The following is a 13,717-nucleotide window of genomic DNA, read 5'->3' on the forward strand; positions in this document are numbered from 1 at the left end:
TCACAAGGCATAGCTAGGACAGCACAAGTAATAGATCCAATATCACAAGGTACATCTAGGACAGCACAAGTAATAGATCCAATATCACAAGGTACAGCTAGGACAACACAAGTTATAGACACAATATCACAAGTTATCTCTAAGACAGCACAAGTTATAGACACAATATCACAAGGTATAGCTAGGACAGCACAAGTAATAGATCCAATATCACAAGGTACGGCTAGGGCAGCACAAGTTATAGATCCAATATCACAAAGTATAGCTAGGACATCACAAGTTATACATCCAATATCACAAGGCATAGCTAGGACAGCACAAGTAATAGATCCAATATCACAAGGTACATCTAGGACAGCACAAGTTATAGACACAATATCACAAGGTATAGCTAGGACAGCACAAGTAATAGATCCAATATCACAAGGTACATCTAGGGCAGCACAAGTTATAGGTCCAATATCACAAGTTATAGCTAGGACAGCACAAGTTATACATCCAATATCACAAGGCATAGCTAGGACAGCACAAGTAATAGATCCAATATCACAAGGTACATCTAGGACAGCACAAGTAATAGACCCAATATCACAAGGTACAGCTAGGACAGCACAAGTTATAGACACAATATCACAAGTTATCGCTAAGACAGCACAAGTTATAGACACAATATCACAAGGTATAGCTAGGACAGCACAAGTAATAGATCCAATATCACAAGGTACGGCTAGGAGAGCACAAGTTATAGATCCAATATCACAAAGTATAGCTAGGACATCACAAGTTATAGGCCCTATACCACAAGGTAGAGCTAGGACAGCACAAGTTATAGGTCCAATATCACAAGGTATAGCTAGGACAGCACAAGTTATAGACCCAATACCGCAAGGTATAGCTAGGACAGCACAAGTTATGGACTCAATACCACAAGGTATAGCTAGGATAGCACAAGTTATGGACCCAATACCACAAGGTATAGATAGGACAGCACAAGTTATAGACCCAATATCACAAAATTTAGCTAGGACAGCACAAGTAATAGACCCAATACCACAAGGTATAGCTAGGACATCACAAGTTATATACCCAATACCACAAGGTATAGCTAGGACAGCACAAGTTATAGACCCAATATCACAAAGTTTAGCTAGGACAGCATAAGTTGGTATGGTGGATAAAGTAAGAATGACTAAAATACCGAACATCACACATGTTGCATGTCCTACATGTGTTACGTTTTACGATAAATTGTGATGTATTTATCAGCGGAGTGATGACTGGTGTATTTAGTAACAGTTCTCTTTCGGGTTGTATATTACAGTTAACTTCCAGGTATCCAATGCTTATATATCATGATATAGTGAGCAAAATTAAGATAAACTGCCTAGGATACTTGGCCCTTGGCATTGTACAGGTATACTACTTCGCAGAAACAGCCTGGTAGTTCATGAGGGAAGGGTGTCCTAGATCAGGAGAACTCGACACGCTGGCACGCGGGAAACCGTGCATTACACATGTGTTGAATGTGAACGAGTGCATAATCGGTTTAGCTTTCCAGGGCAACACCGACATACAAACACAGTTAAAGAGTTTATAACGGAGAATATCTTAACACAAAATCGATGAGAGCAAATCCTATCTAATATCATTATGTTATACCCCCAAAAATACCTTTAACATAATATCAGCCTGACAACTTACATGTTCAAAATCGTTGATAATGTTCATAAAATGTATGATATGGTGGGTTTATAACTTTTTCAATTGCTATAATCATTTTAACACTATGAATAGTTCTCTTCAGTTTCCCAAGTGAATTATTATCTATCGTTTATATATGTTCATTAGATTGACCGAGAAGTACTTAAGTCGTAATACTCAATGATGCTCAAATCCCTCTTAAAATTCCTTATTGTGCTTAAACTTATAGCACCGTTAAACATCGCAAATACTAATATTTATAGACCGCAACAATAGCTGTTAAACTCGCTTGTATGTTAGATTATCATTTGTTGTTCCTTGGCCCTCCTACATAAAATCGCATGTGTCTCATTTAAATGTTTTTATTATCCTTTGTTTCAAACACACGCAAATTCATATTCAGACAACTGTATATCACTCAAAGTTTTACCTATGTATAGAGAGAAACCAAAAGCTATGTTTTCTGTTATATGTACCTCATTTTAAAACATTACCACCGTTATACTGCAATTTTAGTGATATTCAATTTATAGTTTAAACTTAGCTGTAGTCCCAAAGGTAGACCATGTTTTAGCTTACACCAGCACACTCACGCATAAATGTTAGGGGGCAAGAATAAGTAATTTGGTTACATATTATTAGCATCAAGGGTTAGTTGAGAGGACACGCATCATTGCACAAGTTCGCCGATGGCATCAATCAGGGAACCGGTCTATTATTCAAACATACCAGTAGCATTGTAAGATTGTATTAACTTGTCGGTCGGCTCTAAATACGTCAGTGTGCCATACGCCCATCACTAACCCACTGGTATTATTTACTGCCGGGCGAACTCTGTCAGCTCGCAGGAGCCCCATGGTTCGCGGTGGTTAAGTTTCTCTTCGTATGCTCCAACCTTGATGGGCCTTTTCATACCGAGAAGTAGTTGTTCCAAGAGGAAGCTTACATGACTGAGACGCTTTCTGGGTTAAATTATGTACCCTGTCAAAACGGCTTGCTCGGAGCCGCTGGTGCGAGTAAGGAACATAGTCATAAGCGGTATCCATTACAGAGGATTCGCAACGCCATGTCACAAATGCCCCTGCATTACAGACCGCCTAGTTTACGTGCCGAAACACAACCCCTGAGCATCATCGCCGCCTAACCCCATCTGCTCTAGATAACCAGAAACTGGTCAACCAATCAGCAGTCAAAAATGACTCGCACTTATCGCCCGGTGTATCAAGACAGTTTCAGGTTAATGGAGTATAGTTGAAAGTCCCGTATCCTGAAACAATCTCTTGTTTGCGCTAGAGCATAGTTTTACTGATTTTTGTCTCAACTGCCTGCCATTCCAGTCGAAAGAGTTTCCATGATGAAAATTTCCGATTTGCCACACGCCCAATTAAATACACTAGGTCACGTTTCAAAACGATTTCTTCTCAAAATTCTTGCAATGCATGTAAGAGATTAACGTGAAAGTGGTGTATGAGTACGACAGTTTCTACAAAAATAGCAAAGCACACTCCGCATTCCGCATTTATCTCCGGTATTTTAAGCAGCCCGTTATCACTATGGTTTCATCGGGGGTCTCTCTTTTTAAAATGGCTAACTTGCTGTTTGTCGATCTGTCACTCATACCGTGGTGATGCACGGTTGGCGCCATGCACTGTTTACGATACTGTTGCTTGGTATTCAGAAAATGGCACAGCTGACATTTTCTTTTATTTTTTCGCTTTGAAAGGATTATTTCTTTAAATGGTTTCAATGCCGAAGTTAGTAGTCTAACATTTCAAGTGCTTTTTACAGGCGACAAACGTATGTATAGACAAGGGTCGGGATTGATAAGTTCCAGACTACAGAAGATGATATATAGGCTGTTCATGACGCAATACAATTGCATGAAGCCGTCGACTCAAAAAGCTTCTATATGTCGGTGGAACGGGAACATATGTAAGAAAATCGTAACCTTTTATGGCAAACTGAATTCACTGTAGACTAAATGGAGGTATTAGGGATGTCGTTCGCACTAAGCCCATACATTAATCAAAATCAAATGAAAGTAAATGTTGTGGCCAACAGATTTTTAACATATACCTTTGTTGTATACGTCAACAGTGATGACTTCAATAATTTAAGCGGGTCACAGGGGAGTTTGGAGCTAGAGAAGGTGAAGCGGAGGTGCCCAGATTATGCCCTCGAGGGAAAGAAGCCGTGTAGCCAGGTAACCACAACCAATAGGCCAATAATTAGCCAATATCCTGCTTCAGAAAATCATGTGCAAATAAACTCCCATGGGAAATTGGCTAATGCGATCTCACCTCATTTTCCCATCAGGCAGACAAGGCCGTATACCTTAATTAACAGATCATAAAGTGTTTCAAACTAATTGTTCTTCTCCACCGAAACTTTAACAGCGTTCAATTTTAACAGAAAAGAATTCAAGAAGTCTTCTTATTTGCTATAAACTTGTATGGAATTTACTTTTTGTATCGATATGACATATCAGACAAGGCATTTGTACAACTGTGTCATTGAGCGTGTAGACACATAGTTAAGAACGCAGATCAGAGGTTTTGTATGGCTGTCTTGTCTTCAAAACAAGACGGCAAAAACTATCAAGAAAAGATGACAAGAAAGATTTGTATGTACAGAATCAGATAAATGTCTGCAAATGAGTATGACAAGCACCCAGTTTGAATTACCGTATTCAAAGTTTTCAAGAACATAGTCAAACGTCATGAATATCAAACATCATGAACGTCGATTCCGATGCTCTTTTTCAAATTTGCGTTAACTTCAGTAATAAAGTCTGGTAGGACTTTTAATGAATTTTAGAACTCTCTGACCAATACTCTATAATCTGGCGAAACAATTTACTAAAGATGTCTATTCCCATTGAAGAATACCTCATGACGGAAGGAAGAAGGTACAGATTTCGTAAAATTAACGACGGTGACGTACATAGCTGCATGTATAATATCAGACAGAGAAACTGCACTACTTTGAGCAGATCCTGTTTATCACACCGGTACTGTCCGTGTTACTGTCGGTTGTTCATTTATTGGCCGCAGACGTGAATATTTGATACAAAAGTAGCTTCTCCTGGTGTCCTGGCTTTCGTTTCTCGACGCTACAGATAACGCAAAGTGTGGCATATGATGGAGACTCTACTAAACGAGCACCGGCAGTCAGCCCTGGTTTACTAGTGGCGCCCCCTAGGCTACGATAAAATCCTCTTTGCGGGGCGTGGTTATCTGCATTGCTGAAGCGGATAAATGCCATTTATTGTGAATTTATCTAACAGTGTTTACCTCCAGCGGGTGACTCTGAGAAAATGAAAAGCCTGTTTACTATCAAAGACGTCAGAGGGTGACGTTTTTATTTTACTAGACCAATTTCGTGTCAATGGTGCCAAGCGTTATCAAGTTAAAGAGCTTACGAGACAGAGTCAGGGCGGACTTAAGCTTAGTTTGCAAGAGGACGCTGAATATTTTACTCAGTAGATCAGCAAATGCGGCTTATATCATCTTTGAGAGCAGGTTATCATGTGCATTAGCACGTGTTTGGAAACTAGACTGTGAAACGTTTTAGTAACATAATAATTTCCAGTGATAGCAACATCGGAATATAGCGTTACTGGATCACTGTCTATGTTTATATAGCTGTTTCTATAGCTGAATTCGGTTATATTACCTAAAATGGAATGTTAACATGAAAACAATGACGATCTCTTCTCCTTCTACACCTTTGGGGGGGGAAAAGCAACACAAGACTAGTTGATATGTGACAATCCTATATCGGTCTGTCAGATCAATTCATTTTACTAAATCATTGAAACTGATCTGCAGTGGAGCATTAGATGCAAACAATGAAAAATTTTCTAAACGGTCAAATAAAGGTTGCTAAATACTATCTGTTCTTATCCTTCTAGCCTCCTATTTCGGATGCTGTGTCGTTTAACCCAGTAGTATTGCGTCAAAATTACATTCAACAAATCCGCCTATATGTCAGTCCAAACCCTCTTCAATTATTCCATCCCTGTTAATGGATTGTTTAATTACAATATTTAGTCTCCCCACAGTAGCACGTGTGTGACCTAAGAATGACCGGCCATTACACCCAGCCAATGTATCATGCACCGCCCGCTCGGTCATTTTGTTTTCCGATTGTCATGTAAAGTTGTAGCGGCATACAGCCTATGCCACGGTATGGGAAAGGCGACGTGCGTCGTGCGTTTGGTGCCAGTCTACAGAGCCTCGGGGTATATGAAGCTGATATATATTTTATAACGCATGTGTCGGAGTGCAATCCACCTCAAAGTGTTAGTCATTTCCCACAGTGAACATTATCAAGAAGGACTGGTAAATGTCATATGTTTGCCCCGCACAGGTTTTGCAGGCAGTAACCACTGATTCAGTATCTGTTAAGATGTGCATTCACTTAATAACCAACTTAATGACAAGCCAGGGATATTCATCATGCTAAAGATACTTTGATTTATTAACCAAAGATATCATGATCAGAAAAGGTTACTGTTTGGGGTCTAGAGCGAAATTTGACTCAAACATCTACAGCAATCAACTATATGTCTGAAACAGAAAAAGTACAGAAGGATTTGAAAAGAGTTTGCTCAAACACAAATGTGATGACTACGCATTTATTTCATTTTTGTTTTACTCCTTACTTTCACTTCTACCACGACGGCCAGCATTATGGTGGGAAGAAACCAGGCAGGGCCCTTTGGAAACCCACGATCATCCGTATGTTGCCGAAAGACCTTCCCACGTACGGTGGGTGGGGAAGCCAGCATGAGCTGGACTTGAACTCACAGCGACCACATTGGTGGCGTGCTAACCTCCTCGGCCAAAGAGGACCCAACTATGCATCTGAGGTCAGTAAAGTTCCACCTCATAAAAATGTATACACACACACTTTACATTTCATCTGTCAAACAATGCCTTCAACTTTAAAATATTGGAGTAGCTTTGAATTTCGCTTTGCGACTTTTCCTTAGGTACCGGTATACATTCGATTGAGATAGTGCGTGTATCAGTGTGTATGAAGACATTATTAATAGAAGGGCACCAAAGAGCTCCATACCAACATACACTTCCGAAGAGGGCACTAAGTTAATCTTCTTCTCCAGAAACACACCAGAAATTATGGGAAGATGTATGTAATGTTGAAGGGTCTTGCGTTAAGTTTAACAAGTATATAGGGCTTCCAGACTCCTTCGGCTTTAAGAAAGTCTGACAATTACAAGGCCGATAGGTACTAAGCTAGTTCCAGTGTAGGTCGTATGTTTGCTAAGGCTCCTAGCCGACCCATGATTGATGGGCCTTGTGTGTATCGATCCTTGAGAGACGTAGATCCCATTGTCCAATCTTGTGCCGAGAGCCATCGCTTCATAGAGACCACAGACTAATGGAGTAGTCGATCATTTTCAGATATGTCGCAACCGGCAAATGGCTGCCACATTAAACAGGGAACTCAGTGCATCCAGTTCAATATGATTTTTTTCGGCTTACAAAGTTAACCTCATGAGAGGTGTTAAATGGAAAATTGATATTGAAGAAAACTGCATGATAATGGATTATGTGTCGTGTATTATCAATATCGTAACCGACTGAAGCGTTAATAGCACAGCCTATATAGAGAGCTTTGAGGCCAGGATTATGTGGATGCGTATATATGCTTATGCGGCAGATCATATATCCAGATGAAAAGCAAATAAGCCATTTTTCCTATTATAGACAAGTACAAAATGTCTTTTTTTCACTTGAAAAGAATCAGTCGAACCACACCATTTCATGTACGTATAATTAGCAGATAATGATTGATGCAAATTGCATTATTTGCTTGAGCACCAAAAATGGGCAGGATGGTAGTCGAGCCGTGTTCGAGATTGTAATCAAACTAGCGATCGGAGCAGGAAACCTCATGGAATCACGTAAAGCGGCTAACCGACACTATCCTATACCGTCTATTCGCCGAGAAGGCCTAATTAAATTCCTTCCTTCATCGATACTTGGCAATCTGAAACTAGGCATTGTCAGCATCAGACATGGAAGCCCGTTAGGAATACTTCCCGTGCACGAACAACCGATCATGTCAAAAAATAGAAGTTCACTTATTTGGTGGCACGCCTGACAATAGAATTAAATTGGTTGTCGTCGTTAGAAACTTGCTGTTTGTACCTCGTGACAACATTGCATGTGCCAGACGCATCTTAGAATCGGTTATACGAAAAAAAATTCTATGTGAGCATACTAGACTCTACCCACTTTTTGAAACATACATTTTGTGTATATATCGACTTTCTCACCCATAATAGTATAAACTCTTTTTCGGCGACTTATATAAATTAATTAATTATAAAAGTAGTTGTCTGTAACAACGAACTCAAGATACATTTCCATGTTGCGGTAGTAAATATAGTTTATTTTACCACACAAGAATGCATGATTAAGCTATCGGCTGTAAAACACGTTTTCCACATGTGTATAATTGTATGACAAACACTGTATGAGTGAGCGAGTGAGTGCTTGGGGTTTCACGTCGTACTCAACAATGTTTCAGACGCCTTACCGAAGGCAAATAAGGCGCCCCGCCCGAGCCATCATACTGATACGGGTCAACCAATCGTTGACCCTCCCAAGCGAGGAAGTTACAACTTCCTCTTTTAAGGTCTTAGGTGTGACTCGACCCACTATTGACCCTGGATCTACCGTCTCCCTAAACGGACGCTCTGCCAACTGTACTATTGGAGTCGGTCAAACACTATATGATGCTTTAAATATGATCACGCACTGACATATCGGCAAATATAGTCGTATGGACACATATAGTGATTTCTGAACAATATTCGCCCTATGGCGACGTACCTAACTTTGCTGTGGGGTCGGACCTAACCCCTCTATGGCGACGTTCCAAACCTCGCTGTGGTGTCGGACCTAACTGCTCTATGGCGACGTACCTAATCTCGCTGTGGTGTCGGATCTAATCGCTCTATGACGCCTACCAAACCCCGTTGTGGTGTCAGACCTTACCGCTCTATGGCGACGTACCTTACTGCTCTATGGCAACATACCTAACCTCGCTGTTGTGCCGGACCTAACCGGTTTATTGCGTCGTACCTAGCCTTGCTGTGGTGTCGGACCTAACCGGACTATTGCGACGCATCTAACCTCGCTTTGTTCTCGGACCTAAACGCTCTATGGCGACGTACCAGACCTCGCTATGGTGTCGGACCTAACCGCCCAGTGGCGGCATACTTAACCGCACTATGGCGACGCACCTAACCTCCCTGTGGTTGCGGACTTAACCGCCCCATGGCGACGTACTTAACCTCGTTGTGGTGTCAGACATAAGCGCCCTAACATCGGTTAGATCCAACACTATCGTCGCTTTGATGTGGGATCTAACCGCCCAACGACGCCGTGCCTAACCGCACTGTGGTGTCAGACCTAACCGCTCAGTGGCGAAGGACCTAACTAGTGACTATTACAGTATGGAACCTTTATATTCATCAGGGTTTTCAAAACCAGGGGAGGGTTTGTTTTTGAACAGAGAAAAACAATGTTAAGTGGTACTAAATCCTAACGTTATTTCATTGTCATTCCTCAGTTTAGAAATGGATTCAAAAGATCTGTTGACAGTTGTACTTCTGCATGGTTTCTCCATCTACAGCTCAGTTCGAACAGAAAACTGATGTGTTTAAAGAGAGCCATAACCTGAATTTAGCAAAGAGGAAACTGTCATCTCACATAGATAGATCATACATATGGGGCACATGTTCGTACAAATCCATCCTATAAACAGCCACTACTCCAATAAATAAATATAAACAGCATCAAACTAAGAATACTGGCGTGAACGGTTAACGCGTGGAACACTTTCAATCTGCATATTATATTTTAAGCATTTAAATTATCTTTACATGTTTCACGCATCATACAGCAGTTTCAAACGTCGATTTCCGTTGATATATGTCGATGTGCTTTCAAACCCATACCTAAAAAATGAACAACATTGCCCTGTGAATAAGATGAATGATGTCCAAAGCTGTATACATATAAACAGCCATCAGTATTGGCTAGCTTTAATTAAAAAGCAATGTAAAACTTAAACGAGAGAGAGAGAAAGAGAGAGAAAAAAAGAAGGAATGAGAGGGACTGTCATAGACCACCCATATCCATACCGGCTTAACAATAGGACTCATTCACGATATGCCTCTGGTAAAAGGTGATCATTCGGGTCACTTAACATTTGGCATGCCCTTTGATGAAGCAAACACTTGATTCAGGTAAAAACACTGGAAACAGGATCTCATGCTTAAAAACCAACGGTTAATTATTCATTTATTTCAAATTAATCTGTATATCCATATCCTTTTTTCTACTTAGAAATGCTTATATTGTAAGATACGAGGTGGGACGTAGTGCCAATCAAAAACACGTGAAAAAAAATGGAAAAACTGACAACTGGTTAATTAAGACAGCACGTTGTATCCCCAAATTATAGAAAGACCTTTTGATGTTGAGTTTGAGATTTGATCAGACACATTTATTGTTGTTTTATTGTTCAAACGTGTTACATTTTGCATTCTTTTTTCGAGATGACAACACTGTTTTAGAACGTTAAGTTAAGTTTGTGCAAAGATGCGTCAAAAAGAAAAAATAACATATACGCATTTTCTTAACATGGCTTTCACCTGTCCATCATTCCAGTTTAAAACCAGACTTCTGCTAAAGTCTGGCTATAGCTAGGCACACAAAAACACATTTATTTTATTTGGGAATTATCTAGAAGTTGCCCCGTAGGGCTAAGCGTTTGCCATCTGCTGACAGCTGTATGCCTGTGATACCCGGGGTAGGGAGACAAGGCGGCTCGGCAGCTTCCCGGCGGTTGTATTTTACAAACACTAACATCGATCTGAGAAGCAAGGCTTCCGCCGACCAAGGAGGCCCGCCTCTAACGTTACAGCATCAACATTACACAAGGCTGGGCTCTCTCACAGCAGGTTTACAAGAAGCATCTTACAATGATTGCTATTTAACGAGATAGACTAACAAAGATATTCACATGCTCCCGTTTGTCTCACACATGCGGCTGTTTTTACCACATGCATGTTTTCGCGTGGATGTGTACAAGTGTACTTAACTATAACATAAACAGCAATGTTATTACATATGTCTTTAGACCAGGTGCTTATAGTATATCTCAGGCCAGTCTGTTTCCCGTCCACCATGAGCTCCAAGTACCTACACACCACTCAAGGCAGGTCGTTCGACTCTGTAGTATTTCGGTCAGGATTACATGTACATTAGTGTTATCCTTGCTATATGGATGTTTTTCCAAGGTTTTAAGACCCAGAGAGTTAAGACTGGTGACACAGTGACATGAAAGTGCCCGTGACATGAAAGTGTTCGTCGAAAAAGGATAAAAATTTTACCGTTTTGTATGTTGTCGGTTTCGACTTATCCAACCATTGCCTCCATTAAAAATATATATATATCTGAGATAATAAGAAGTCAGATATATTCGTAATTGTTACGATTATTATATATGAACACATTGAAAAACAAATGTTTAACATTTAAACATCTGTTTGCAACGGATATTAAACGTGTTTAATTGTAATATGTTTAATACTTAAACCCTTAAACATATTTGTCTAACAACTGATAATAAGGCCGATTTATAATGTTGATCATGTAGGCCTACACTGAAAACTTTAAATCACTCCGTTTAAGCAATAAACCCATTCAATTTATTACATAAATTATTGCACTTAAACTATAAAGGTGAGTATTTAAAAATACTGCATGAACTTATAAAATAAATCATTAAATTTGTGAAACATACGTGTGTACTTGAAAAATAAGCACACCTTAAACATGTTAAAAGTAAGCACTTATTATAGTGTGTACACGTGTTACCGTTACAAAAGTTTATGAATTTCCTAAAATGTATAAAACGGATCAAATTATAGCTTTTTGGAACTTTGGAATCATTTTAAAGCTCTAAATAGTATAGGTACGAGTTCGATATTTATTGAAAGGCATTAATTTGTTAAGCACGTTTATTATGTGTTGCAGAGATATGTTTAAATGATAAACATTTGTTTTTTCACGGACACGGCATTGTTCTTTGGCCTAACACCGAATGTATCGTAACTTGCACTCCTTAGCCAAATCATACATTGGTGACTAACTCTCAAACAGATGCCTTCAAAGTTGAAAAGTACCAGGTGAATCAAAAAAAAAAACCTATTTCAATTTGCAAAAAGACCAAGAACAAACACACAAGTAACGTACTTATTAATTAAAACTGCCTGGCAAGGTATACCTTGCATGGGAGAAAAATATAATGTTAAACTATACTGTGTGGCAAATACTGGGTACAGAGAAGGCTCCCATCTCAAAGTCTCCTTTGCACTTTTATCCTAATCCTACAATGTACCGCACGGCAATCACAAAATACCGCGAGTCATACCCATCGTACACTGTCGGGCACTTATCCAGGTGCTACACTTTAAGTGTTGGACAATCGCAACACACTATGAATCATCCACCAAAACTCGTCGTGTAGGTATCATGCTTATCGGTCCAAAGTGTTGTCGTCAAGCATCAAGCATAGTCAAGCATCAAGCATCGTCAAGCATCAAGCATCACACTGAATTGCGCCGTTACCATACGCTTGCACAGTATTATGTGCGACAACGCAAACTACCGTGAATGCAAGCTCAACTGCAATAGTGTCATAGATAGGATTAGGAACTTACTATGCACTAGCCGCTATTCAGTTTTCGTTTGATTGTTTCGATATAATTAACTGTGTATATGTATACACCACACAGGGAGAAAAACCATGTCCTTCAAAATGAATAATAGTCAATCATCAAAGTACTGGTCAGTAAATCAGTCAGCTTAAAAATGACCACATGGTGTAAATCACGAGCGTGTCATGTATGGATAGACGGTTCCTATCATTTAAAGAAGTTTCGATAGCCATCTCTTAAGTTTTACGTAAGATTGATTGAACTATGCCTTTCAAAAGAAATTCATCAATACCCAGTGGTCATTTTTATCTGGTAGGCAGTTTATACCAATGTCACTGTTAACAAAACAGTAGTTAGAAATAATTTATAGGAGTAGCCCATATCTTACAACGGAACAAAAGAAAGAGCCGATGGGATTCCTTAGAGGATTCATCGGAATGATTGTCATTAGGAGACGTTATCGCACCTGGTGACCTTTTGATTTGGGACAACGTGGCCTATTAGATCCTTCACCATGTCCGGAATGGCTGACAGCAGTGCCTGCAGCTGTAAAACTATAACCTTTTGCAATGGTTCGGTGCGCTCACCAACATGAAATAGCGGTCGCATTTAGCACTATTGTATGAATACACTAACGGGGTAACCATCCTTTGAAAAAAGTGAATCCTTTGAAAAACCGCAGTTATTTGTCAGCCGAGTGGATATATATATATATATATATATATATATATATATATATATATATATATATATATATTATATATATATATATATATATATATATATCTCCATATGTATGTACACAGCTTACGTATCCCCGTATAATGTGATGACATCACAACACAGCGTATCGAGTAATTCTAGACTATTAAAGGATAAATAATAAGTTTCTATTAACATCGCTGCATTTGTAAAAAAATAATTCTACCCAATCCGTGGTGTTAGAGGCTGTATAAGTTGCAACTATCTCAGCATTTACATGAACAGTTATATAGAACAAAACCCTAACTGGGGTAATGGAAAGACAATTTACCTGTTAGCTCGAATTGGAAGATATTGGAATATATATACGAGTGACTGAATAGTACTATACACCTCTTCTCCCATCGTCAATGCGCGTATACCCTGTTGTCAGGGCATTTAGCATTAACTCTCTGTGATTTACGAGAAAGTATGTGGTGCATGGTATAGAGCGTCGTGTTTCCTAGCAGGTTGTTTACTGTCAATGCACTAGCGCCATGACATCGATAC

The 13,717-nt window shown here is 39.6% G+C and overlaps 1 protein-coding gene across 1 annotated transcript in view; it reads right to left on the bottom strand.

The window, feature by feature from the left end:
- LOC135471534 (uncharacterized) overlaps positions 1–13,717 on the bottom strand; it is a 35,443-nt gene that overhangs the window by 15,027 nt on the left and 6,699 nt on the right. The gene's annotated exons all lie outside the window — the stretch shown is intronic.

This window comes from Liolophura sinensis, chromosome 7 (assembly GCF_032854445.1).
Source record: "Liolophura sinensis isolate JHLJ2023 chromosome 7, CUHK_Ljap_v2, whole genome shotgun sequence".
NCBI classification, from domain to species: Eukaryota; Metazoa; Mollusca; class Polyplacophora; order Chitonida; family Chitonidae; genus Liolophura; species Liolophura sinensis.